Source organism: Calypte anna, chromosome 5A (genome assembly GCF_003957555.1).
Source record: "Calypte anna isolate BGI_N300 chromosome 5A, bCalAnn1_v1.p, whole genome shotgun sequence".
In the NCBI taxonomy this organism is placed as follows: Eukaryota; Metazoa; Chordata; class Aves; order Apodiformes; family Trochilidae; genus Calypte; species Calypte anna.
This window is the reverse complement of record NC_044251.1, coordinates 22,200,639-22,227,819: the sequence shown is the minus strand read 5'-3', so window position 1 is coordinate 22,227,819 and position 27,181 is coordinate 22,200,639. Positions and strand designations below refer to the sequence as shown.

Here is a 27,181-nt window from a genome sequence, read left to right as displayed (position 1 = left end):
TTGCATGAAACAGTTGCTTGCCCTAGCACTGAATTAAGAAGGAGGTTGGACGATATCAGAACTTTGAAGGGGAGTAGGTGACACAAGTGCCTCAGGTCTGCTGCTTCCCTCTCCACAGCACGGTGCATGAGGTGCTTTGCAAACAGGAATTTTTATGCAAACACTAAAAGACTACAAACCAAAAGCAGGATAATAATGAGTCTCTTCCCTTCAAAAAGAATTCATGTCCTTCAGCTCCAGTGATCCCATTGCAGAAAATTACTGTCCTTAGACAAGAAAACCCAACCACTATTACAACAACTAGGTGACCTTAGCCTTCTAGGCACCCATGCTGGCAGCTTCTGCCTGAATACAGGCATCTATTCAATTTTCCTCAGCCATTTGCAAAGGGACTATAATACTTCTGTTCAGCACCCTAAATGCAGCACAGCTATCCATCTTAAAATAAGTACACATTTCTTCCACTTCTCTACTTTAAGGGTAGCTATTATACGTGGATGTCCCAGAAAGACATGCATAGGAGTAATGAGTGAAGCCATGTTTCAGAGACCCACAGATTTGTACAGGCAGAGATCCAGAAGGGCATTTATTCACAATCCCATAGCCAGAAGCTTCATTGCCATTAGCTTGGAGATGGGAAGAGGAAGAAACCAGGTGCTGATTCAAAACCACCGTAACATAATGCCAGAGTTCTGTGAAAATCAATATGTCATTAGGAGTGATTAGCTTCCCAGTCATGTGCTCTGAGATCCTGCCAGCTTTAATTTTATATTTATCATCCAAAAGAGCAAATCACTGCTGCTTCCCCACAACCCCACAAGGCTCTGCATAAACCTCCTGGGGAGACAGCAACAGGCGCATTCTTAGAATACAAACAGAAATATTCAAGACCTCTTCATGCTCTTTACTCCTGCTTTCTAACCTTTCTCTTGTATTGATTTCCATTTTTTGCCTCTTTCTTTTCCTCTTCCTTACAGCTTTTCTATATTCTCCTGTTCTTCCCTGTGATCTCCTCTCCCTGTCTCACAGACTACAATACAGCTTTCCTCCCGAAATCTCCAGAAAGACAACAGCATAAAAAGAAGGAAAAATTATCCTCCCTTCATGAAAAGTTTAGCTGAAGTTGCTAAGAGCAGCAGTTCAGGCAGGACACATGACCTGTTTTCCCTGGCTATGTTTGAGAAAGTCAGCTGTCACCACCCACTCCCATCGTGCAGAGCTTCCAGAGACAAGTACCACCAACTGGAGAGGCACGAGACACCCAGTGAGGAGCAGGTGTAGGAAAGAGTTATGCTGGTTCCAAACTATGGGAGAATATAGAAATCCCTACACCTACTCAAAAAAATTTCAAATATCCTTAAAGAAAAAGTGCCAGAGTTTTGTATCCACAAAACAGACAAAAATACTCTATAGGCAACCCTCAGCACAGTTCTTTTGCATTCATATCCACTACTCTCAGTGTTTTGAAAATCAAAATTACACTTAAGAAAAAAAAGAAAAAACAAACCACATGAAACAAAAATACACAGAATTTTTAAAAGCCCCCAAAAGAGAAATATTCATTCCTCTCCAAGTGGATTCCATACAGATGAGTTTCAACAACAGAAGTCTGTCAAGTAATTTAGAAAGCCCAAATATAATCACTCAGACTGAAATTTGATGAGGATCCAGGAGATAATGCTCCTTCTTTGGTGGAAAAATGTTATGGGAACTTCAAGTGCACACACATGATTACAGCCTCACACATCACCTGGCAGGATGGGAGCTGCCAAGCTCCCAGTGACAGATCCTCACTGCCCAGGGCTGTGTGGAGAGACCTGCAGATGGTGGCCAGGTCCAACCAAAAACCAGGAAACATTACAGTGATGAGGCAGGCCTAGGGTCAGGCAGGAAGTCAATCTGCAGGCAAGGGCTAAGATTAGATGTCACAATTTTCAGACAGGGCTATGTCAGCATAGATGGGACATGGGCCTGTGTCGCCAAGGCTCGTGAGCAGGTAGGGCTGTGGGGAGCTGCAGAGCAGCCTGGCTGCAGCACCACTGGGGCTGACATGGAGTTCTAGGCTTTGGGTAGGCTGAAGGAGACCTATGGAGATGACATGGGGTCCTGAGCCATGGGCAAGCTTGGAAAACTCTAGGGGCCAGGCAGGGTGTCTGTCACTGTCCCAAAGGCCGTGGTGGTGTGAAGTTGGTGGTACTGTGCTCTAGTACTGCTCGGTAACCCAGAAGAATGGTCCGTGTTTACTAAATGCACTACAACAACTTTTGCAGCAAAATGGATTTTTCCTGGATGTCTTCCATCTAGGTGCCACTGGATCTCACCTCTACTTAGCCTGCCATATAGGAAGGAAAACTCAAAGGGATGTAAATTAAATTCAGTAGCACTGAGAGGGGCAACAACAAAACCACTTTAAATATTTGCCTAAAGAGAACCATCACGTTAGAAATAAGAATGGGGTCTATGAGTCTATCAAAATACCTGCAAATAATCATACTAATCAGCCACAAATAGGTTTATTATGCTAATAAGAACCTTATTCTGCAACAAAGATTTCAGCCTGACAGGATGTCAACAGAACTATCATCAGCTGTTATTCACTGGAAACTCACAAAGATAAAACAGTTAAATCCTACAAATATACAACAACAGAAATATAAGGAAAATGGACTGGCTTTGCAGGTGCTTAATCACCCTCACAGACCAGAGTACTTTTGCAACATCAATCCAGATTTTTCTTCCTTTCAAATTCCCTTCAGATGGTGGGTACATAGCTTCTTTAAAACAGGACCTTCATATCCTAAAGCTCAGCACACCATTACCCCAGCTCCCTTATTCTGCTCTAGACTAAGTGAATACCTTTCATTCATCTTCTACCTTTTATTCTCTAAAATTTGTCTCTTCTGCTTCTCACCTCTGGCTTCCCTGATTTTTTATACTACTTTCTTAAATTCAAATTTAAATAGCATACGTCAGTTAAGAACAAACAGGCACTAAAAGTAGAATAATTACATAAGACATCCTTATCAGTACAACGTGTACAAAACATTTCCAAATGAGCAGCAAACGAGAGAGATAATAGAGCTAGCTTCAAGGCATTCATCACATTTCCAGGGATGCAAGAATACTGGCAGAACAGTAATAATAATTGTCATTTATAACGCTGCTGCTATAGACAAAAATTGCTAGCAGATGTTTACATAGGCCACCCATTTTTTAAAACCCTTGCAAAATTTATTTCATAACATTATTTGAAGTACTTCATTACTTGTAACATACTCTTAAGTCTGAAAATAGCTCAGAAGTGCAGGTTGGTTCACATAAAATAAGAAATTCCTGAAGAACACCTTAAGTGCAAACTACACCTATTTATCTAGAAAGTCAGAATAGAATAAACACCCTCTCTTCAACTTCTTCGTTCTCATACCACTGTCCTCTCTGTTCTAGTATCTTTTATATTTCCTGTATCTCTCCTTTGAATTTTTTCCAAAAAGAAGCAGAAACATCAATGCTGAAAAAAATCATGTCTAAATATCCATAAAATGGAATACATACAAAAATCTTGGCAAAGAAAGAAAATTAAGAGAACCAAGCAACACATCTGTATGAAAATGCAGGGTTCAGTGCAAGTAATGTAGTGTCCCTTGATTCACAAAGTTTAGACACTGAAATAACATTGGCTTTGAATGAAAACCTTTTTTTTTTTCAAGAACTACACAAATTATTTTTTTTCTTAATCCAAAATCAACCCTACAAAAAAGTATGTACCAGTTCCCATCAGCATCTGTCTGGGTATGTAATTTTCTGTCATCATCAGAGAAAAAGAGTGTAAGTTAATTAAAGGGGTGCTGTGAAGTGGGGAGTTACTAAAACAAAACAAAACCAAACCAAAAAAACCCACCTTATCCACAATGAAAGGCAAATGTCATTTAATAAAATAAATTGTGCATCTTTCTTCTTCAGGCTGTGATCATAAAAAAACCAGGCTAGGGAGGAAATGTAGGAGCACTGAGTAGCACAGTGGAAATATTTGCAGCTAAAGGAAACTGTAGCTTGTAAATGTTATTGCTAGCCCTGGGAGGTGACAAGCAAGGCTATACTGCCATACTGAAGCTTGGCAGAGATCCAGAGGAACCAAGAAGGAGCATATAGGCTCTTCAAATGTACTCCAAATGTCACTCTAACATTTACAGAGCTGTGTACAATTATATGGGAAGAAATCACTGGCAAGAAGGCTAAGGGTATAGGAAAAAATTTTCCTCAAAGCCAAGGAGTAAAAGGGAAAGATTGGAGAACTCTGCTATTAAAATGATAAGTCTGAGCCACAGTACATGGCTGGTACAATTTAGACAGGGATGTGACTTCTGCTTACATCCAACATTTCTCAGTTGCATTTCATGGCACTTTCAAGCTGCATGAAGCATCTGATCACTGTCTTTTCTGTAGTGTTCTCCAAGGAAGGGGGATCACCATGGACACAGAGTTTGCCTTGTCTCAGAGGTGTACAGTGAAAAAAAGAGGCATCACTATTTGCCCTAAGGGAAATTCCAGAAAACTATGAGGCAAAAAATTACACAGGGGTAGCTACGCACTGCAACAGAAATCCTGTGGAAAATTCATCCCTGAGAATATTCAAAACTCAAAAGAATAATGACTTTAACAAGAAATTCTGCTTTTGAGGTTGGCCCCACTCGGAGCAGTTTTTGGGACAGACTTACAGAGCTCCTTTTTGAATGTAATGATTCTACGACGTGTCAGTATGCATGAATTTTACTGGCTATTGCACCCCTTCACTGGCACCACCTTACACCTGCAGGTTGCTACTGATCTGAGATGGGAAAGATTTTTTCATTGTGAGTTATCACATTAATGGGAATGCTGACTACAACATGTTGTCAAGACTGCAGAAATAGAAGATTCAAAACTTTGCTCTCCTGTTGGCACTGCATATATGTCCATGGGCAAGTTCTTTATCCCAGATGAATTCTCTCAGACCAATTACAACTAGGAACTAAACATATTATGACACTACTAAACTTATCCGACTCTTATGGATGCATTCAATGGTACAACTGGTATGTCACACACTGCAAAAATCTCCCAGGGGCTGCTGACTCTCAGGTGGAAATTGAAAAGATTTTAAGAGTAGTTCTCAGCAGTAAAATTTGCATTACTTCCTCAAATTTCCAGGAGATGAGGGCTCTGCTATAAAATCCACAGATGTGGAGAAGCTACTAAAGAGACGCTTTTCACCAGCCTACCATCTTTGAAAAGCAGAGGCTGTAATGTGAACTACATTCATAGCCTTATGTAAAAGCACAAACAACCTCCCCTTGGTAATGTTTTTTAAATACTGAAAAGAAAACCAGTAATTCATATTGCCTCTGTCTGTTGGCTTAAGGAAGGTTCACAGCATGGACCAGACAACCCTCTATTTCTTTTCGTTCTTTTTCTCCTTGTATAGCCCAAACCCCCTAAATTCTGTGAAGTCCTGGAAAAGGTGCTTTAGTAGGACAAAAAACAGAGAGAAAGCATGGGCCTACAAACTGTAGGGTAAACTTGCCTGCAAAAATAACAGGCAAACACACTATAGCGTTTTTGAAAAAGCAACAATTCTTCAACCCAATAAGTCTCTGATTTAGGAGGGGTCAGAAGCAAGAGACTGCCATGCTGAAAATATGGAGACAGAGGAGCTGGGTAACTATAGCTAATGTAAGGCAAGCAGGTTCATGGAAATGGGAATATTACAGCACTCACAAAGGCTGGAAAAGAGGTGATCTTTGGGGAAGCTCAATGCAACAGAGCAGGTGGCATTTAGGGGGAGGGTAACAACAGCATACATGCTGTGCAAAAATACAGGATAACATGCAATTTCGGGTTTCAGACTATGACTTTCAAACTTAAAATATAAGATATAGTAAGCTGACTTTATAATACTTAGACCTGGGGGAAAGTCCTTTCAGAGTCTTTTCTTCTCCTGTCACAAAGCTGCTGCTTTTCCCAAAAATATTTGCAAAACCACTAATCCCAGGTGGTGCTTGCCTGAAAGCAAGGCTCAGTCAGTGCAGCACAGATAGTGCAAAAATAATGACACTGATTTCCAGACATCCTAGAGGCTCTGTCCACTCCTAATAAAGTCATCAGCAGAGATGCAACCACCAGGGCTTCTCACCCAGCTAATTGCAACCACTGTTCAATTATTGTAATCATGATAACGAAGAAAAAAGAGGCAGAAACTAGTAGCTGGCATGGGATAGCAGTTCATACTGCCAAGATCATGAAAGCTGAAGCAAGAGATACACATTCAAGCCTGTAAATTTCACTAGCAGATAAAAGAAATTAAGCCCTATTTTGAAGTAATAGGCACTGCCTTTTGAAACATGATTGCCCCGCAGACCAAATTCTACTATATGACTCTGATACCTGTGAAGAAGTGTTTATAGAAAAAAGGATTTCACATAAAAAAGGAAAAAAAAAAGAATTAACATAGGCATTTATGACTCTTCTGTACTAATGATGACCAAAATTACCCAGAATTACCTTGTTTAGACAAACAAAGAAATGTCCACGAGCTGTCCCTCTCTGACTCCAACCGTGATGAGGTGCAGTTTTCCTCTCTCAAAATCACTATCTCTCAGCAAGGTCAAAGTTAGCAATTCATAACCCAAAACCCTTGTTAAAATTATGCAAAAATATATAGGTATTAAAATCCTACAAGCCTATCTCAAGGCTGTGGTGCAGGATCTTCTAAGTGCATACATTAGCATTCAATGGATGGATTTACATACAACAGCAGCCAGTCCAAACCCTCCATTCTAAATTCTAAGACTGATATTCCTGGACAAGAGAGTTCCATTAATCTTCTTCTTCTCAGAGTTCCCAGAGCCTCCGATGATCTTGATGGGAACTATAAAAGATAATAAATCCTACTTGTGGGAGCTGTGAAGGTTTAGTCAGTGCTGGCAAGTTCTGAGATCTTCCAGTGAAAAGAATGGTAGATGTATAAATTATGGCAGCAGCTGTGACCCTAAACTTTCATGTTCACAATTTTGTTGCCCATTTCATTCTCTTTGAAGTTCAGGGCAGCAGTCATAATACAATAAAAGTCCAATAATAGTCCAAAAGCACCATGCTGACATTGTGGTTAAGTAAAGCTGAATCTTCTTCAGCTGCTCCTATGACTTACTGAGATAATTCATGAGGCCTGAGCTTATTCCAATTCAAATCAAGGTCAAATCTTGACATTACAGTATATTTAGACTGAAAATGTTGTTTCTGTGCAGAAGATTTTCAAAACATCTTCTACGGTGCCTATGACTTTTGCTGAAATGCTTGGATCTCTCCTGCTCCTAATTAAAATTGGAAAGTGGCCACATAATTACCCCATATCAAGACATTTGCATCCTCTTACAGCTAAGACATGAGAATTAATCCATGTCCTGCGTTGTTCTCTTTATAATAGATACAACAGAAAACTTCAAATCAAGAGAGTTTTGATGTTGAATAACCTATTTATCCTCTTTAAAACACTTTTGTCCCCTGTAATGAAGTCTAGAGAGACATTTACTCTCCAAATTCCCAGGAGAAAACCAGATGTGATGTATTTTGTTACAACACTTCTGAAAAATTACATCAAATTATGCTAGATTAAATGCAGCCCATCGAGAAGAAGGGTTCCTTAGACATGTAAACTGACTCAAACAAAAATTCAGTGTCTTACACATTAGTGATTCCAACTCCTGCATGGCATCACTTTCCATACAACTTCTTCACTTAATGCTAGGCAGCATACCTGCAAAACTAATTGCCTGGGAGAGAACTTCAGAATTAGTGGACAGGTAATAAAAAGTTCCTTTTCATAATAAGTTCCACTATAAACCTGAAAGTCACTCAGACAAATAGGAAGGAAGAATTGGTTCCCCCACTGCACCAGTGTTAGCCCTTTTACTGTGCAGAACAGCAGAGAGGATGCTACAGTTGATAGCCTTGTCCCAAGGACAGGGGGATGAAATCCAGCATCAAGCACTCATTCCTAAAGACCTGAGTTCAGAAATACTTTAGACAGAGAAAAAACAAAGTTTGGTAGTTTCAACCTAACCACAGATTTTCCACATCCTAAAACTGCTGTTTAGAATGACCTGGAGGATTTCCTGTGTTCTGAGGAAGTGTGGAGTAGGGAAAGGAATAAAGAATCATATCACAAGTACAACTTCTTTGCTAACCTCAGTGGTGGGCAGGAAGTTCAGTCTCTTAGAACAGATTAGTGTTTGATAAAAAAGTCAACAGTCACAGTCTTAATGCTCTACACAGTGGAAAGAATGGTTTGGTTTCACCTAAAACATCTCTCAGATCTTTAAGTGCAGAGGAGATGGAACTAGGAGAGTGAATTGCAAAAGCCATCCTATTGAGCTGAGTGGGATCACAGGTAAGGTCAGGACAGTTAATCACTATCTATTTGCTGAAAATTACCCATAAAGTTAATTAGATGCACAATTTCCATACAGAAATAAGCTCTTGTTGATGTGAATATGAAATAGGTATATAAGTAAGAGTTAACACTATAACTAAAAGAAGGGAATGAATCAGAACAAAGAGAATATTTAAAGATGGAAACCATGGCAAGATTGGGGGAAGGCCAGATGTTCAGATGTATGTTTGAAGGACTGGAGAATGTTTTCATATGTTTTATTTGGACAGACCTCTGAAGTGTATCAGAGAAAGTAAGATTCCTAGATTAGAGCCCAACACAATTTAACAAAGCATGGTAAAAGCACATGGGAGCATGTCTATCAGATTAACTTGTGTAAAGGCTGTGGCAAATCCATCATGAGGTTTTCCAGGCTCTGAGAAAGCCTGACTAGAGCTGGTCCTACCAGCAAATTTTGTTTACTTCAGAGATGAAAATTCTTCTCTTCCCTCATTATACAAGCCAAAAAAAGAATTGGTGGGGGCAGAGTCTGGCATTTTCTACTCTCTATTGGTATTTCTCTATGGTGATAAAAGCCATTAATGATTATCAATGAAAACTATACGTTAGGGAAGATGGTAACTACAAGATCTGAAGGCACTCTTTCAGTTTTACAAAAACTTAACATTGATCAGGTGATATCTAACCTCTTCTCTTGGGCTTTCTGCAGTCTACATCCCAACTGTTTCTGCACCCATAGGAAAGGCATGAGAAATGGAGGCTGCAGCTCTGAAAAGGCAGCTTTCAGCTGCAGGGAGCAGGGTTCAGGTGTTGGTCAGACAAGCAGGGGCAGGTAGGAGCAGCCCCACTTCCATAACCCTCACATCTGCCCATATTTCAAAGGAGTCTCACAACCAAGCACAGGAAGTAACAAGAAGTGGAAGCTCTGCAGTAAGGACAGAATGGGGGTGGTGGGGACAGCCCACAGCTGTTATATGGGGCTGAAGCCTATGAAGTGGAACAGCATGGGAAACTGGTACCAAGCCTTCATATCCCTGATGGCCTCAGATGGCCCCCAGTTTGGAAAACATTCATGAACCCATACTACAAGCCTTCCCACGAGAGATGCAAAGCTAAATCAAAGCCAATATAAGCAAACAGAAGAACTTACAGTCCAGAAGCTTTTACATTCTGGAAGATTCTGTACAATTTCAGAAATTATTCAGACAAAAAATATTTCATAACAACAGGAACATTTTGAGCCTGAATGTAACAACTGCCTACTGGGACACCTTCAGTTTGAAATAAATCACATTGTGAAAAATAATCTAAAAACATCTAGCTTTATGTACTTCACCTGTCAGATTTCTCCCTCCTACTGTTTGTGGCATCAGAATATGGCATTTCTTTTTCCCCCACCTTACATATTTTTCTTTCTTCTGTGTAAAAGGCATATACACAGAATAGCAAAACTGGCCAGTTACCTTTCCAAAGCAATAAACAGAGCACATTCTATAATTCCTACCTGCAAGACACAAGTCAAATTTTGTGGTATTTTTCAAACTTTTCTTCTTCCAATTTTCAAACAACTTTGGAAAACAGCAAAACAAAGTACTCACACTGCTACTAAATGCACTATATCCTTATCTTCAACAGGAGTAAAAGGGCTTTGCCTTCACAGCAATTTTATCATGTCAGAACAGCATTCTGTTATTATTGATACTATTTTGTTATTATTATATTAAAGCAACAAGGATTTTATCTGGTCACGCTGCACTCTTTCTCCTGGTTTCACATGGTTACACCTGCAGCCACATGGTCTTCCAGAACATGTTGCTGCTTCTGTACACTGCACAAACACCCCATCTGAATCAGCAAGGCTGAATATCACCTCCACAAAGGGAGAATCACAACAGAAAAACAAACCCAAAGGAAAACAGGCAAAGCTCTCACCCTCCCAAACAGGAAGGCACGATCTGAGATAAGTATGGGATTTGGATCAACAGTACCAGTAACCAGGCAAGGTGAGATCTGTGCGCTAGGCACCAGGAAGGTGCCATTTTACTATAAAAATCCTACCAAATGCAAGTAAGTGTGGCTCAGCTTTGGCTCAGAGGTATTGTACTTTGGGAGGAAGAAAAGCCCATTAAGCTTGTTCAGTCCTTAGATTCTCAGATGCAAAGGGAGCACTTTTAAATTGAGGCTGAACAAAAAAACCCCTCTAACTTCTAAATTTTGAATTTGTTAAAGATCTGGATGTACTGTTCATTGAGAGCTTCATGAAATAAAGATTGAAGATTCAATCTAAATATTCCCAGGATGCAGGCACATCTTTTTATTTTGAGGCCTGGGATCTAATTTTTTAAATTTTTTATTTTTTTTTATGTCTATCACTCCTGAATTATTTTTCTTTGTAGCTGTTTATAGTCCCAGGTCTTCAGGAAACAGTCATTAATAAGATCACAAGAATATGGACTTTGTGGCTGGCGAACATACTTAACCCAAGAAGCAGAGCAACTAACTGGTTTCCCTTCAGTGTTGAATCTGTTGTGTACATTTTTTTCTGAAAAAAAATGGAGTGTTATAAACAGGCAAAGGTAGGTATTCATATATTGAAGACAGTTCCCGATAACTGATTGATTCACAGAGTTCAAATCTTCCATGGCATCAGAGTTCATTTTTTAAATTACTGGATTACATTATTTATTTAAGAAAAAGATTGACTTATCTGTTTCTTGGGTCCTGAAAAAGCAAAAAGCTTGATTTCACCTACATCACTCTCCTGTGATACTGAATTTCACAGAGATGCCTATGGTGCGGAAAGCAGAGTCAAGATTTCCATAGTTTAGAAAGAGAGAAAGCAACTTCTCAGGCTTAAAACAGACATTGAGAAAATAAAAAACTAAGTGAAGCTGCCATCTAACCATCTAACTAACATCCAACTAACTAACATCTAACTAACATCTAACTAACTATTTAACTAACACTGAAGTGAGTTTAGCAGCCAGCACACATGGCCACAAATGCTGCTCTGACCTATACATCTTGAATTCAGACTGATAAACACCTTCTTCAACAACATTTAATTATATGCTGATTCCTACAGCACTGTCTGCTGGTGAAGCAAAAGTGTGTGTTTTAAGTGACAAAATATATCTTTATCAGGGATGTGATTACTTTCTTAAATTGCCAGATTTTATTCCCAGTTTTATGCCATAGATAAGAGATGCATAACAAAGAACATAATAAAGCTAAAGTTCAGTTCTGGATATTTTTTTTTCTTCTGGAGATTGATAACATTCTTTTAACTTCTGATGAAAATTACCAGAATTGGAGGAGCATAGAAATGCAACCAAGTTCAAAAAGCTAAATTATGCCACTGATACTGACTTACTGGACAGTTCAGCAATTCCAGGACCTATTTCTATTTCCTTATAGACACCTTTAATTTGTATCATGATCTGATGCTGAAGCTCCCAAATAATTTTTCTTAGTGATTCAAGTATCAGCAGAATTTTAAGCTTTGCAATGCATCAAAATCAGAGAAATCTAGCCCAAACAGGTTATTTCTTTCTCCAATTTGATAAAACAATACTTAATAGAAATTCCTTATTATGTTTTCACTGAGCCCTTAGAAATACTGGCCTATTATCTAAAGCAAAAGGGCACAAAATTAGGACTTTTGAGATCTATTCCACAAGACACTGTGATTTTTTTCTTTATTTGACCTGGAAATAGAGAAGAATATAATTTACCTCCCTTTAGCAATATATCTTTAGATGCTCACTTAAGAAAACATTACAAAGCTAAAAGGAGGTTGCAATCAGAAAAATAAAACAATCAATACTTGTACTGAGGATATTATGCATCAGGCATAGATGTATTTGGAGTCCACTTTTGACAGGTCATTGGAGTCTAATTCTACACAGCCACTAAAGACAGCTGAATTTACTCCCCTTTTTAATGTGGAAGTGAGGCAAGTGAAAGCTGTCAGAATGACATGATGGAAGAGGAGTACTTCAGTTACACACAGAAGGAATGCTTCCTTCATAGAAATGTCTCCAACTTATCTTAAACTAAAAAAGTCATTCAAGAGTTTAAAAATTCATAGTTTAATAAATGACCCATCAATCCCTGTATCTCTGGAGTAAAGGGATGTTAAGCTCTTCACTCACAGAAGCAGACACGCAGACTCTCTTGCACAAAGAGCAAGCCACTTCTCTGTTTTCAATTTAAAGCGATTCACAGGCTCTTACTCTGGGCTCAATCATGATCCTGAGTGTTGCAGTGCAACAGCTGTATGGTACAGCTTGCTCTGCTTTCTTCTGAGGGCTCCTGGAGGGGCTGAGAATGTACAGGGGGAGACTGGGAGATGGAAAAGCTGGGAGATGCAATATGGGAACATATATATATTTCTAGTCTATTTGAAGATAAAAGGAGTGTAAAGCTTTTTCAACAGGGGGTTGCCTGTAGGAATTTATTAAATCAAATGAGTCAGGAGCTTCTGGGTGAGCCAAGCAGGCAATAGGGATGCAGAGGCTGTGAGCTTCAGGGGCTGATGCATTTGCTCAGACACTCTGGGGGCACTGAGAGGGGCAGGTGGCAGAGGAGGTAAAGGAGACTGCATCTGGCTCCTCACTTATGCAGCCAGTGCTGGGGAGTACTTTTTATGGTTTTTTTCAAGAGACAGCAGCGTGGCTTCTCAAGGAGGAAGAGAAAGCAGAGACACGCAGCAAAATCCTGTCATTTCTCTACACCGAACTGCACAAAGAACAGCCTGTTTCCTAAAATAAGCAGTGGCAGGCTCTGTCCAAACAGGGAAAGGGTAGGGAAAGGGAAAGCTAATACAATGGCTTTCCAGTCCTTAACTCCTGTGACTTGTCCTCAGCACAATTTGAAACACTAACATGCCATCAGGAATGGCTTATGAACTTGCTCAATTTCACAGGAAAAACTGAGACAGAAATAGGAGCCATTTCATCCAGTGTCACACTGCAATGTCACAGCAGTGCAGGGACACAACCCAATGCCCTGAAATACTGTTCCACCCCCACTGGGCTGCTGGTTTGGCTGATCTATAAGCTACCCCCCCCCCCCCCCCCCCCCCCCTCCTTGTTCTACTTTTCATTAGACAGGCCCTGGAAAATTCTCAGAATATGAAACAAATCAAAATAATAAATAAGACAGATTCCTTTGGAAACTGGACAATAATCTACAAGCCACAAAATAATCTAAATCTGTAAGGGAAAGGGGACAGTTCTTGACATCACTTGAAACATAGATGGCAAAATGCTGTAGATGTAACACCTGTTTCTCTTTCAAGTTGTGCAGAGACTCAGAAGGGGAAGAACTGAGGCACAACACGGTTTTTTAAGATTTCAATTAGCCTTTTATTTGGACTAGGATTTATTTACTGCAGAGTTAAGCATCTCTCATAGTTACAGATTCTCTATTTATATCTGCTAACTGTGCAAATTTTCTGGTTCCCTGATTCCAGACCAGCTGCTGGGCACAGCTGTGCTTCAACAAAGGCACCAATACCAGCAGGATTGCTGCAGGACTGTCATACTTCCCTAATTTCATCTGTATCTGGAAGAGGAAATCACTGTGCTTTTTTTTCCCCACTCACTCCTGACATCAATCTCCAATCATCAATCTAATTTAAAAAAATCTTCACAATAATAGATGGACAATATAAGAAGCTCTCAAGATTCCACACTTTTTAAACAAGGTACTAGCATTTTCTTCAGAAGGTACAAGGTTGCCAGCAAGACAAATACAGGGATTTAGGTGCATAGTTACTTGCAAAACTCTTGGACAGAGCAGAGGACATCCAGTGAGCAATTAGACATGTGGAGAGATTAAGGCACAGAACTCCAAACAAATTAGGGTCTGGCAACAAAGGAGTTTCTTTTTAATGAAAAGAAGGGACTGTATAAGTAGAGGCACTAGGCAGAGCACCAAAGTGCCTCATCACCACCCTGCAGCTGTATGACCACATCCAATGCTACTTGGCATCTAAACTTTGAAGCAGGTTTTAGCAGGTGAATTTCATATTCATGTGGGCATTGAGCTCAAGGCTGCAGCAAAATCAAGGCTGCATCTAGGAGAGGGGACAAGCACATCCTCTACATGGTATGCACTACTGACTACCTGAATCCTGCTCCAGCTTCTTAAATACATGATTCTACTCATGTGCCCAGGAATACTTCTCATTAGCACACCGGTAGCCCAGTATTCAATGTCCCTTACTTAGTACACAATTTAACTGGTAAGGAGTTGATATTCAGGCTTATTATCTTGGCAAAGGTCAGTGTGTAAAACTATTTAAGGCTCCCTTCTTGTGTACTCTGTAAACCTCTGTCAAGTTAAATACATTCAGCCAATTGCAGACACCCCATACAAAATCCCATCATTTGTTTAGTGCTTCATAAAGGGCAATGAATAATTTTGCCTTTTCAATGCCAAAGAAACTAGAAAGTTTTTCCCCTTGAGTGGTTCAAGTACTACAGCATTTGATCTGCAAAAGGTTGCCTGTATACTTGAAAAAAATCCAGCACTGTGTCTCAACAACCACACAAGGATTGCATTAGCACTGTGGTTATAGAAAAGTAGCAAAAGACAGAAAGTCACTGCTATTTTAAAAGAAAATCTCTGACCTTTAAGGATTTTTATGAAACATTGTGGGTCTGGGAAATGTTGTTCTTTTGGGGATATAAACTCGAGTTATTAATACAAAAGACCAAAAACTGTCCACATTTCTCTACTGCTGAAAAATAAAATACTATGTGTCAACTAGCAATAATAGTAGGAAAATTAATAAGGTAACACAACAATAAATATCAACCACTCGGTCAGTTTTCCTACCTGACCAAGTAGAAATGTACCAGTATGTCCATTAAGATCAAGAAAACTATGAAACAGAAGGTCAGAGATTAATAAAACTTAACATTTTACTGGTCTTCAACTTCTCTCATCCTAGAATCTAAAGGCCTTAACGATTCATTAATTTTTCACCTTGCAAGTCTCCTATGATTTAGGAAAGTCTCCCGTATCTGGGATTTTTTGCAGCTGGGGGAGATAAGGCACAGAAAAATGAACTTGTTTGTAGTCATACAAGCCAGAGAGAGAATCCCAAGGCCTGTCTATATTGTATATTTTTGTGACACAGTGAATTAGTGATGTCCCATATATGTCAAGGCTTTGTTTCTGGGAACCCCTGATCAAACCTACTCATTAACCCAGCAGTGATGCTGAATATAGATGACACAGCTGCCTGTGTTCATTCACACAGTTCACCTGTGGGTCCTGCCACTGGAGCAGTCAGCAGCCAGTCTTGTGAAGCTAGCAGGATTTCACACACAGTAGCACAGCGAGCTCTGCACCCCATAAACCACAACACACCTTCTGAACAGCACCCAGGAAGCATCTTTGCAAGATTTTCAAGTATTTGTTGAGCAGTTTTATCCTTGGTCTTGGGGGAAATCACTGTGTCTTCTAGCTCTCTCTGTCAGGTAACATGTCTTTAGTGTTCATTTGTTCCCTAAGTTAAGGTTTGTACAACTTCAGTTTTATCTTATAAACACATCTTTACTAATTTCTTCCATGTATAAGCTAGCTGGAGTGCCCTGGATTCTGGCCAGCCACACAGGGAATGATAGTTGAGTGAGTGCAATGCCAGATAAGAGAGAAGCCCACCCAGGGGGAGCTGTACCATAATCAGCTTTTCATTACTGCATGGCTGAAAGGCCAAAGTGATTCATCAGTGCTTTTCAGAGTGAGAAAACAGGAGAGGAGAAGATACATAACCCTTGTTCTGATGTGAATTACCTTTATCCTATCACTATATAAGTATGCATTTATAGGAACTGCTAATCAAATATTCCAGGACTATATCACCATGCCTGTAGAGATCATCAAGTATTATTTGAGACATTAGACAGTTTTTCAAGGTGGAAAACATAGCTAAGTGAACAAAGAGTCTAGTGACTAAATTATCGGATATCTTAGACTCAGACATTTAAGTCCCAGTAAAGTAAAAGCAATGTCTCAGCCTAAGTCTGTGGCTAATTACTTTTGTAATCTTGAATCTTTCTATACATACCATAATTGCTCTGTATCATGGTTTCCCGAAACATAAAGTGATAATGTTATCTACCTCTTTTTGAAAACACTGCATAGATGCAAAAATGGCACTTGTATGCACAGACTTTTTATTTTGCACACTAAAACCAGTTAAATGTGGATTATTTAGCCTGTTATCAGAGGAAGACAGGTCAGCAACTTACTGGCTTTCTCCCAGCTATGACTGCCTGTTCCTTATAAGCTTGGAGGCTCTTCCATGTGCTACCTGTATGCAAGGGTAAAAAAATCACCTGAACTGCATTTCTGGCTTCTACAGAAAGAGGGGTAATACTGTGATATTTGGTAGGCCTTTCATCTCTATTGGAGAGAAGAGCCCTAATTCCATTGCCACAGTGCAAAGATGGCCTCATCAACAGTGTCAGATGGGTTGCAGTTCATTGATTGAGCACTTCTGTCTCACCTCAGTGCTGAGCACATCTCAGTTCCAAACAAATAGATCTGATGCCAAGACCCCTATATCTCCCCTCCCAATTGTATCTGGGTGGTCCTCCTTCCTGTTCTGAAGCCATCCTAGGCAGCCTTCACCAAGGAGTTGCTCAAGTATGTAATCCAGAAGCAATGCTGAAGCAGGAAAAGAAAAATCCATAGCCATCTGCAGGCACCCAAATGGATGCTGAATTACAGCTCTTGGCACTAACAATGACTTCTGTGCCAAAGAGGATACTCTCTTTCAAGTGATCCACATGAGAGAAGAAATATAAGGCTACCACACAGTTTTGGCAGGATTTAGTTGATCAGCACTTTGATGGAGCACATTGATCAAGTGGATCCCTCCCTAATCTGATCAGTGAGGTGTCTGGGAAAAACCAACTCTCAGCAGAAGGGACATGGCAACTATTTCAAAGCTCCTTCTCCTGGGAGACTTACTGACTTAGGCTTTACTGGTGGCTTGGACTAAGGTATGAACCATAGGCAACACACACATACAAACACAAAGGGTAAGTGACCATCATTTTAATTTTTATGGTTTTTCTAAGGAAAAAAAACAAAACAAAACAAAAAACCAACAACAAAAACACAAAAAACCCCAAACAAACAACAAAAACACAGAACAAGAAGAAAACCCAACCAAACACCAAGCAAAAATTACCAAAATCAGCCTAAAAGAGAATAGATCATATAAGCAAATCATCACCAACCAGAATTAAAAAACAAAAGAGAAATCACAGCAGTATAAATCAGCCTGGGGAGAAATGGCTAAATGAGGATGTTGATTGCTATTCTACATCCTGACACTCTGACTTTTTAAGCAGGTTAGCTCAAGAGGCCATGTGTTCAAAAGCAGCCTCATAAAAGCACTGTCTTTTCTACCCTCATCTGTATTCACAGCAGAGCAGGTTTTCGCTTTATGGCTGTAATGTTCTTGTTTCTTCTGCAGGTCCATTAGCACCGTGCACGTTGCACAGTCAATACTGATTCCAGCCTACACTTTTTTGCTTTTTTTTATTTGGACACAAGTCCTTCTGTCTGCTGGATTCATTACTCTTCTAGATGGCTATTTGTGGTGTTCATTTATGTTTTGATTTTTTTAAAAGCAGCACAAGTGCCTTTGACTTTAAATTAAAAAATTAAAAAGCAAAGCAAAATCAAAGTGAGGCATTTAGAAAATAGCATGATAAATAATTTCTGCTTCTCTTTACTCTAATCCTTTTTGTTTTCCCTAATTAACCCAAAAAGCTTGCAGGCTATAAAATTACACAAGGAAAAGATCCCAGAGTTTTGTTTGACAAAGATCTATTCATTCCTTCCCTTGTACCCTTTTCCTATACCCCAAGAAATCTCCAGGACATTCCTTTCTCTTCTGGCACAAGGCATGGAAGTGATACTTGATCAGACTGGAAAGTGGGGTTGCAGACAGAACCCAGAAGGCTCAGGAGAATAACATGCATGTGTTTTAACAAAATACAGAAATGTAAAGTTGCCTCAATAAAAAGGAGGGTCACAGACTGGGACAGGAGTGGATCTCCATCCTGCTGAGCTCTGGACAATTTCCACCTTGTTCACCTAAGTGGCTAAAGGCAGCTCCTCAAACCACAAGGGTGCTCCCTGTATCAGACTGGGACTGGTAAAAAGTGAGCTGCCAGCTATTACCAGTGCCTTACTTTATCCACAGCCTCAGCTGGCCAGCCCTGTGTTCAACAAGAACAAAAGGTGGAATTATTAAAAACAGCTTTGCGGAAAGCATCTTGGCTGCTGTCAGAAATCAGCCTCAGGTCACACTTGACAGGGAGGGAAAGGCTCCAGTTCAGCACTGGTCAGACCTACAAGAAGACAGAACAACCAAATGCAAATGTAGAATAAAGGGGAGATTTGCACAAATTGGACATGACAGCTGACCAGCAGAAATGGAGTAGCAGTGGCTTTTGGAGTTTACATCAGACTGCAACAGAAGAGAACTTCATTGGGCAGATGGTAACAAATTGGGGAAAACTTGGATGTTTCCATGACGAGGCACTGGATTGTTAGGTTTCCACAGCTAGTAACCAGATCCCTACAAAAAAAAATAACAAAACTAAAATATTTCAGATGTTTTTCTATATCCTTGCTTCCTTCTCACTATTCAGCAAGCACATGCCTTTTGCCAATCACTTGTCCTAACATAGCAGCTGATACAGGCAGCACAAACTCCTTTTTATTCTGCTTCACTCAAAACCCCTTGCTCTGTTCCCTTGGCTGGGTGCACTAAGCGGCCCCATGCCTCACTCTCTCTTCAGCAGTCACACAGGGAATGGAGAGGAAATCAGAACTATAGGAGAAGAGTTCCTCTTTTCACCACTGTACTTTGCATCTCTATCAAAGATAAGGCAGGTCAGGAAGAATGACCTACCTTCTAATTTCTTATGCAAATACCAAGAGATGAATAAGATATATACAGAGTAGCTACTCTTTCTGTATTTCTTATTCTGAGCACAAACCTAGGTCTTACAAAAGCTGTTAATCTAACACGCTTTTCAGCTGATGGCTGAATTCCCATTTTCTATTTCTACTCATTTAATGCAAGGTAGAGGGTAAAAAAAATCACTACTTAAAATACCACTTTCTTTTGTCTGCAGTTTCAAATGGGGCCTGTAGGTACTGGGGTAGTCAGACTTAAAAGTTTGATTCCATGCCACTCAGTTTGAATCCTGCACTCTGGTGCTTCAATACAACTTCCAACAATAATCTCCTCCAACCTGCCCTATTCTTCTGCCCCCTCTAGTGGTACTGTAACATGAAGGATTACAATTCTTCCTTGTTCAGAAATTGAAGAAAGCTAAGTTACTCACACGAACACAAGATTAGGGTGGTAGGAAACCACTACCCAGAGGGCTCAGGCTGACAACAAAAGGGCCCTACCTTAACAGGCAGAACTTCAGAAAAAAATTCAGGACATAAGAAGTGGAAGCATCATGAGAACATCATTTATTTTGAGGCTGCTTTTCTTCTACATCCTTCCTGCTCCTGTGTCTCTTTATGAGTTGACTTTTGCATTAAGGTGACGGATATCTCCTGAGTTTTACATTTTTCCTATCTACCTACTGACCACCTATAACCATCATAAAGCAGGATGTGGCTCTGAAACTCATATTAAGATTTGATTTATCAGGATAAAGTTTCCCTCGTCTACACCTTATCTCCCAATTTTAACCTCTTTGTTCTTGATTACCTAGAAAAACACGAGTATATATGGAAGTTAATAAATATGAGGAAAATTATCTTTAAGTATTCTCAGACATTTTAGCAGAACCACACGTTGGACTCTGGTACCTACCGGCAGCAGATTCAACAAGCACCACCCTGTGAGCTTTTCTGAGGATTAACCACTTATGAGAGAAGGCTCACAAACCAGTCAGATCTGGGTGAGCCAATATACATGGCCAAGAAGGACTGTTCATGCTTGTGGTGATGGCTGTGCGTTTGCATACCCTTTCCAAGTCACATAATAGCCTCCTTCAATCCATCAGTGTCCAAGGGGCAAATGCCTGTCTCTACATGGACGGAGAGCCAATTAAGGAACCATCATGAATGGCAAGTCTTTATTCTTACCCTGAAATTAATAGAGAAGAAATGAAACAGATAATGCACTGTGCCAGTGCCTGTCTTTCAGCCTGATGGCCTTGACTGGGCAAAGCAGAGAGATAGAGAAAGCTAATTTCACAGATAACATCTCCAAGGTCTATATAGTAATTTTAAATATTGGAAATAATTTTTCATGACAAATGAATCTACTTCATTCTGGACACTTCAATCAAGATATTCCCACTAAATGCAGGAAAAATTGACAGTCTCAGAAGAAACATCTACTATTCTGATTCAAGGGTATGGAAAGGAAGGGGGGTAACGAGTCCATAGGGTCTGAAATCAGCCACTGAGCAATAATAGAGTCGAAGATGTCTGAAGGAACTGTAGGAAGAGAACAGGTTTGTGACCATCTAAAGAACATGAAGGTGCACAAATCTATGGGACCTGATGGGGTCCACCCAGAGATCCTGAGGGAGCTGGCGGATGCAGTTCCGAAGCCTCTGTCTATCATATTTGAGAGGTCATGGCTGTCTGGTAGGGTTCCCACTGATTGGAAAAAATGTAACATAGCCCCTGTTTTTAATAAGGGGGAAAAAGAAGATCCAGGGAGCTATAGGCTCGTCAATCACACCTCTGTGCCCGGCAAGATCATGAAACAGATAGATCTTCCTGGAAAATCTGCTGGGGCACATGGAAAACAATGAGGTGAGTGGTGACACCCGACATGGTTTCACTAAGGGCAAACCATGTCTGACCAATATGGTGGCCTTCTACAGCAAGGCTACAGGGATGGTGGATAGTGGCAGAGCTGCTGACATCATCTACCTGGATTTGTGCAAGGTATTTCACACCATCCCACACAACATCCTGGTCTCCAAACTGACAAGACATAGATTTGACAGATGAACCAGATGGTGGGTAAGTAATTGGTTGGACGGCCACACCCAGAGAGGTGTGTTCAGTGTCCAAGTGAGGGCAAGTGAAGAGTGGTGTTCTTCAGGGGTCAGTATGGGGACCAGTGCTGTTTAACATCTTAGTTGGAGACATGGAGAGCAGGATAGAATGTATTTTCAGCAAGTTTTCTGACAATACCAAGCTGTGTGGTGTGGTTGACACTGTAGAGGGAAAGCAGAGCATCCAGAGGGACTTGGACAGGATGAACAGGTGGGCCCAGGCCAACATCATGAAGTTAGACATGGCCAGGTGCAAGGTCCTGTACCTGGGTCAGCACAACCCCAGGCACAAATACAGGCTGGAGGCAGAGAATGGATAGAGAGAGAAAAATCACTTGAGGGTGGCAGTAGATGAGAAACTTGACATGAGCTGCCAGTGTGCGCTCGCTCGCAGCCCAGAAGGCCAACTGGATCTGGGACTGCATCAAAAGAAGTGTGGCCAGCAGGGCAAGGGAGGTGATTCTGCCTCTCTGCCTCAAGAAGAGGAAAGATACAGACATGTAGGAAAGGGTCAAGAGAAGGACCACAAAGATGATCAGACGGCTGAAGCACCTCTGCTGCAAAGAAAGGTTGAGACTGACAGTGGGGGTATTTAGTCTGTAGAAGAGAAGGCCCTGGAAAGACCTTCTAGTAGCCTTCCAGTACCTGAAGGGGGCCTACAGGAAAGCTGGGAAGGGGCTGTTCACCAGAGAGGGTAATGATAGGACAAAGGGTAATGATTTTAAATTCAGAAAGGGTAGATTTAGGATAGATACTAGGAAAAAACTCTTCACCATGAGAGTAGTTAGATACTGGAATAAGTTGCCTAGGGAGATTTTTGTTGATGCCTCTCAGATGATTCAAGTTTTTGTAAATTCTATCTTTCTCGGATACAGTGTGATTCGGGCAAAACTGACCTGATATGTCCTTTAATCTGAGTGTTATCTGAGCAGCATTGAACTTTGCCTTACAGATAGGGTGTTTTGTGTGGCTTGCATTAAGGACAAGCCATTGTTCCGAGTTGCCATTTATAAACCAGCAGATAATCATATTCACCACTACAATATTAGCCCTCTAGAGAGGGCCTACATTGAGAAAAGTAAAAGATGCCAAAAAACATTATTCAAATTTCTTCCTCATCTACCCATCAACAGCTTTTTTGTTGTTCAAGTGCTCTTTAGAGGAGCTGACAGTAGCAGAAAATCTAATATAGTTTTGGGTAATCATATTTCTTGAAGTGGGAGGACCTTCTGAAAGCTACATTCAGCAATAAACAGCCAGAACCACAGAAGTTTAAAGAAAACCAGCAGAAATTATCTTCTGTGCCATCAGTTACCATATTCAGATGACATAAGGAGCACCTGGGGTACTAGAAAATTCACATGCAGCATGGAAAGCAGGAGAGGCCGTATATATCAAGAGCATGTGATGATGGAGAGAGGGTGAAGGAACAGGAAAGAACACACAGATAAAAAATCATACTCATGTCATTATAAAATATAGGAGACAAACAGTTGATTTTTATATGGTCTCAGATTTTCCAGCTGCTCAGCAGATGCTGTTGGAGACTGTCACATCAGTAAGACTCTTTGAAGCTAAAGTTCAACAGCCTAAAGACCATGAAATGATCTTTTCCCAAAAAGATTTAATCTCCCTGACTGCAGAATTAACTGAAATCTTCATTACTGAGGATATTGAGAAGGCATTACGAGGAAACAAAATTCCATCACTTGTCCTGGAAACAACTTACCTTGAGAGTGGCTTTTGACTGAATATACACATTTATGGGCAATAAAGTTGTGATGAGTGGAAAGGATCATAATATAAATTCACAAAAGTGAGAGGCTCTGAAATTGTTCTTTCATATTGTTTCGCTTCCCTTATAAGCCCCACCTTGGCTGCACTGTCTGTACTGGAGCTAGCACATCATCTCATGAGCATCTTGGGAATTGTTTGGTTGTTAGAACAGAAGTTACCCCATGAAAGGCAAAGCAAGAATTCAGAGATGAAGGATTCATGAAATCCTAGTACGGTAGAACAATACACAACTTATGCATACAACAGTAGCTTTCTTCTCTGACCCCCATTCATTAGGACAAGATAAATGGATCTAAGCACAGAAAAAAAAAGGCCTGTGTTTCTTGAGCAGAAGAATTCCATACAGCATATACCATAGTAGTAGCTGCTGATGCCAGCAGTGGAGCAGCCACAGATGTTTCAAATGGATTGATGGCAAGGGAGAAACCCACCCTCTCACATATATGCCCTTAACAAAAGCCTTCAATGGATATTTTACCATACAATTAGTGAGGAACAAGTTAAAATGGGAATGAAGGGATTGTGTGAACTCTTTTTCTGAATTCAGGTGGAATCTTTTTTTTTCTGCACTTTGGAGACATTTTGGGAAGTCATATAATAGGGACCTATTTTGTCCTAGAAAGTCAATGAACAGATGAGCTAGCCAGAAATTTCTGATTTCTAATGTTTCACTTGATCTCATGAAATCAAAAAAATGATTCTGATGTTTTGACTAAAGCCTGAATATACAACATCCAGCAGGAATTAAAAGCATTAAAACAATGCAGCAAAGGCTTTTCTCCTAATGTGTCAAGCACCTTTGGGGACCATCAGTCCTTTAAGAAAAATCTGTTCTCAGTAGTTATCCAGCATTACATTGCAGACTCAGGAAGTCTGGACAGTTCACAAAGCATCAACACAATTGCAGTTTTTTAAACAAACCTTGAACACATAATCATCATCAAACATCTTTACTAAAATAAAAAAGAAATCTCTTCTGCTACCTGTGCTTGAGACAGCAAAGCATGGAGCACTTAAACCATGTAGTAAATGATTTTGTAGCATCTCTTATTACCAGTAATTTTCCAATAGCTCTGTTTATTGCATACATAATGGCAGATGTGTGTGGTCATTAAACTGTTCTTAGCAAACACTGCTATAAAGGTACTTGGCAGATAATAAAATGCGTAGCCCCATGCTCAACATCAGCCTTGCCAACAGCAGGTAAACATGCTGTTCACAAACAGCATGCCACAAAACACAACCCATAGCCTGGTTTGCTCAGGATGTTAATCATCCATCTGTGAGCAAACCCAAACAGGAAGGGACAAGGATTTCAGTCTTTGGAAGTAGAACTGGGGTGTGGTATCCCTGTCTTCCCACAATGACTACTGGGTGCAAATCAGCAAAAGGAAAAGGCTGGAAGAAGACCTTATTTTTTTCTTACCTGGAAAGGACTCAGGTTTGTTCAGTTTGAAGCAATTAATTTCAAAGATTTAAAATCTAAACCTTGAGTCTTAAATGGCATGCAGCCTCATAGCTCTTAATAATAAAAAAGAAAAAAGAAAAAAAAATCAAACACAAAAACCTCCAGTCAAGGCAACCAAGTAGAAGAAAGCCTTAACAAGTGAGTGATCAGCAAAATTTTCTTTTCATTGGCCTAAAAAGATCTGATTTTCAGATGTCTTTTGCTTTGCATCCTTCCTGGGCATTTGGTCCCTGCAGTCCCTTTCCAAAGATTTTCAGTGGAAGGAAAACATGCAGGGAGCTCTCAGGATCTGCAGGAGAACAGAACTCATGTACCTTTTTGAGCCCAAAGCATTTTCACTGCAGCTATAGAAAATAGCTAATGTGAATACAAAACACATTCCCCTCCTCCTGTTTGTTTAATGCTAGGGCTTTGGGGTCCTTTTTAGAAAAGTCCATGGTTTGTGAGGAGGTACTTTGTTATCACAGCAAAGAAGTTCATCATCTTCCATGAGATAGATCCCAACTCCTATCTCTTAACATCTTAAATGCAATTAACAGGGACCTGTAGTAACCTGATGTTGCAACTTATGTCAAATACTAACAAACTAGGAGACAAAGGTTAGGGAGGACATCATGCACTTAAAAAGATTCTTCACAGTAGCAGCACCAACCCACACTTCACACTCTCCTGCATGTCTGTAGCAGCTCTTCAGCCCTTCTTGCTGACAAGAGTTGCAACTCACCCTAATACAAGGAAGTCTGCTACTCATTGTATCAAAGAATCCTTCTCAATTCTCCCAACGCCTGCCCCACATCTGGTCACTGGAAAGATTTGGGGAAGCATTCCCATGGGCTTTCAGATATTTTATGTCCTTTCTTTCAAGCTACCTAGCAAAACAGGAGAACTGTTGGACCAATTTCTGGAGAGAAAAAGAAAGGAACTGAGAGGCTGAACTGCAGATGTTCTCTGATAACCATATGCTTTCTAAAACTCTAGGATGCATGAATTACTAAATACTATAAAGAGTACAAGCTCTGAGGTGGTTTGGTTTTTTTCCCCAAATACCTGACACACCACAACCCAACACTTAGGAAACTCAATACAAAGCCTTAAATATGTACTCACAAGCATAGCTTCAATTACCAATCCATTTTGTTGTGCCTGCCATTCATTTCAGAGACACTCAAAAACTGCCTTTCAGTTTAGGAGACTTTCTGGCATGATTAAATCTTGCTCTCTACCACACATACTCTATTAAGATATACCAAGAATGCAGGAGAGCTTGGTTAGAAGAGGAAGGCAAGATTGTTACCACATCACAAGGCACTCAGAGCATCAATTGTAAGAGGGATTGTGCCCTGCCTGTTAGCTTAGTTTCTATTTTATTTGCTTTATGCCCCCACCTCAAGCAAGACATCCTTTTTTTTGTCAGCTTGGTAGCCTTGGCAATCTGGGACTGTCAGTTCCTCCATGGCACAGAGAGTTACCTTCCAAAGTGCAGTAATACTGAATTATCAGACCATAACCTCCACATAATCAATAAAAGGAGACAAGTAAATCAACAAAAGAAGGCATCTGATCATATAATTGCTTTGAATTTCTCCTGAGAAGTAATGACCTCCTTCCATTGCCTGCACAAGGAACTTAGACATTTAGCATAGGTACCCATTGCCAACCCTCTGCTTTACCATCAGAGTACTTATCTGCAGAATATAAAGAAGCAGGTCACAATACTACTTTGAGTTCATGCCACTTGCAAAATCATCAGAGTCTTATTTGCTAGCCTGGTAGACAGCCATACCACTGCTCCCTTCTAAATGCTATTGGAGAATTCAGAAATTCACACAAATGTTGTGATGTTTATTGCAGCTCTTTAATTTTAACAGTGGCACAAAAAGGCTCTTCTCATATCTGAATTCTAACATTGCCACACTGAGTTAGACTGGGTAGTAGAGAACCATTGGGAAAAGATGATAGAAAAAGGGAAGCTCAAGAATATCTGATCAGCATAGTCTGCAGTGGAAAGTGTGAAATGGGGACCACATCTAACTAATTCCCAGCCTTTCCTGCTGCCTTTGCTTAGCCTCACAGGCTTACACTGAGCCCTTCTGGCCCTTGAAACCCACTGCACTTTGATTTCCTGTCCCCTCTGTGTCAACTGGCATTGGCTACAGAACTGGAGAGAAACAATCTCACAAGCAGATCAAGTGAAATCAATGAAGACTGAAGAGAGACTTGCTTATATAAAATACTGTGTTTCAGCTTTTCTAATCATCACTTATGTCCAGTCATTCAATGACCATTTCTATATTCAAAGTAACTATACCTGATAGAAGCCTTCATGAGTTGTCTCCCAAGAATATTATTTCTTACTTAGCAGGAAAAATCTTCATAACTCAAATTCACACCTGGTACTACTGTTTTCAGTAA

At 40.3% G+C, this 27,181-nt stretch overlaps 1 protein-coding gene across 4 annotated transcripts in view; it reads right to left on the bottom strand.

Annotated features, from left to right (window-relative positions):
• The window catches only part of NRXN3 (neurexin 3), an 897,015-nt gene that overhangs the window by 630,619 nt on the left and 239,215 nt on the right, over positions 1-27,181 (bottom strand). The gene's annotated exons all lie outside the window — the stretch shown is intronic.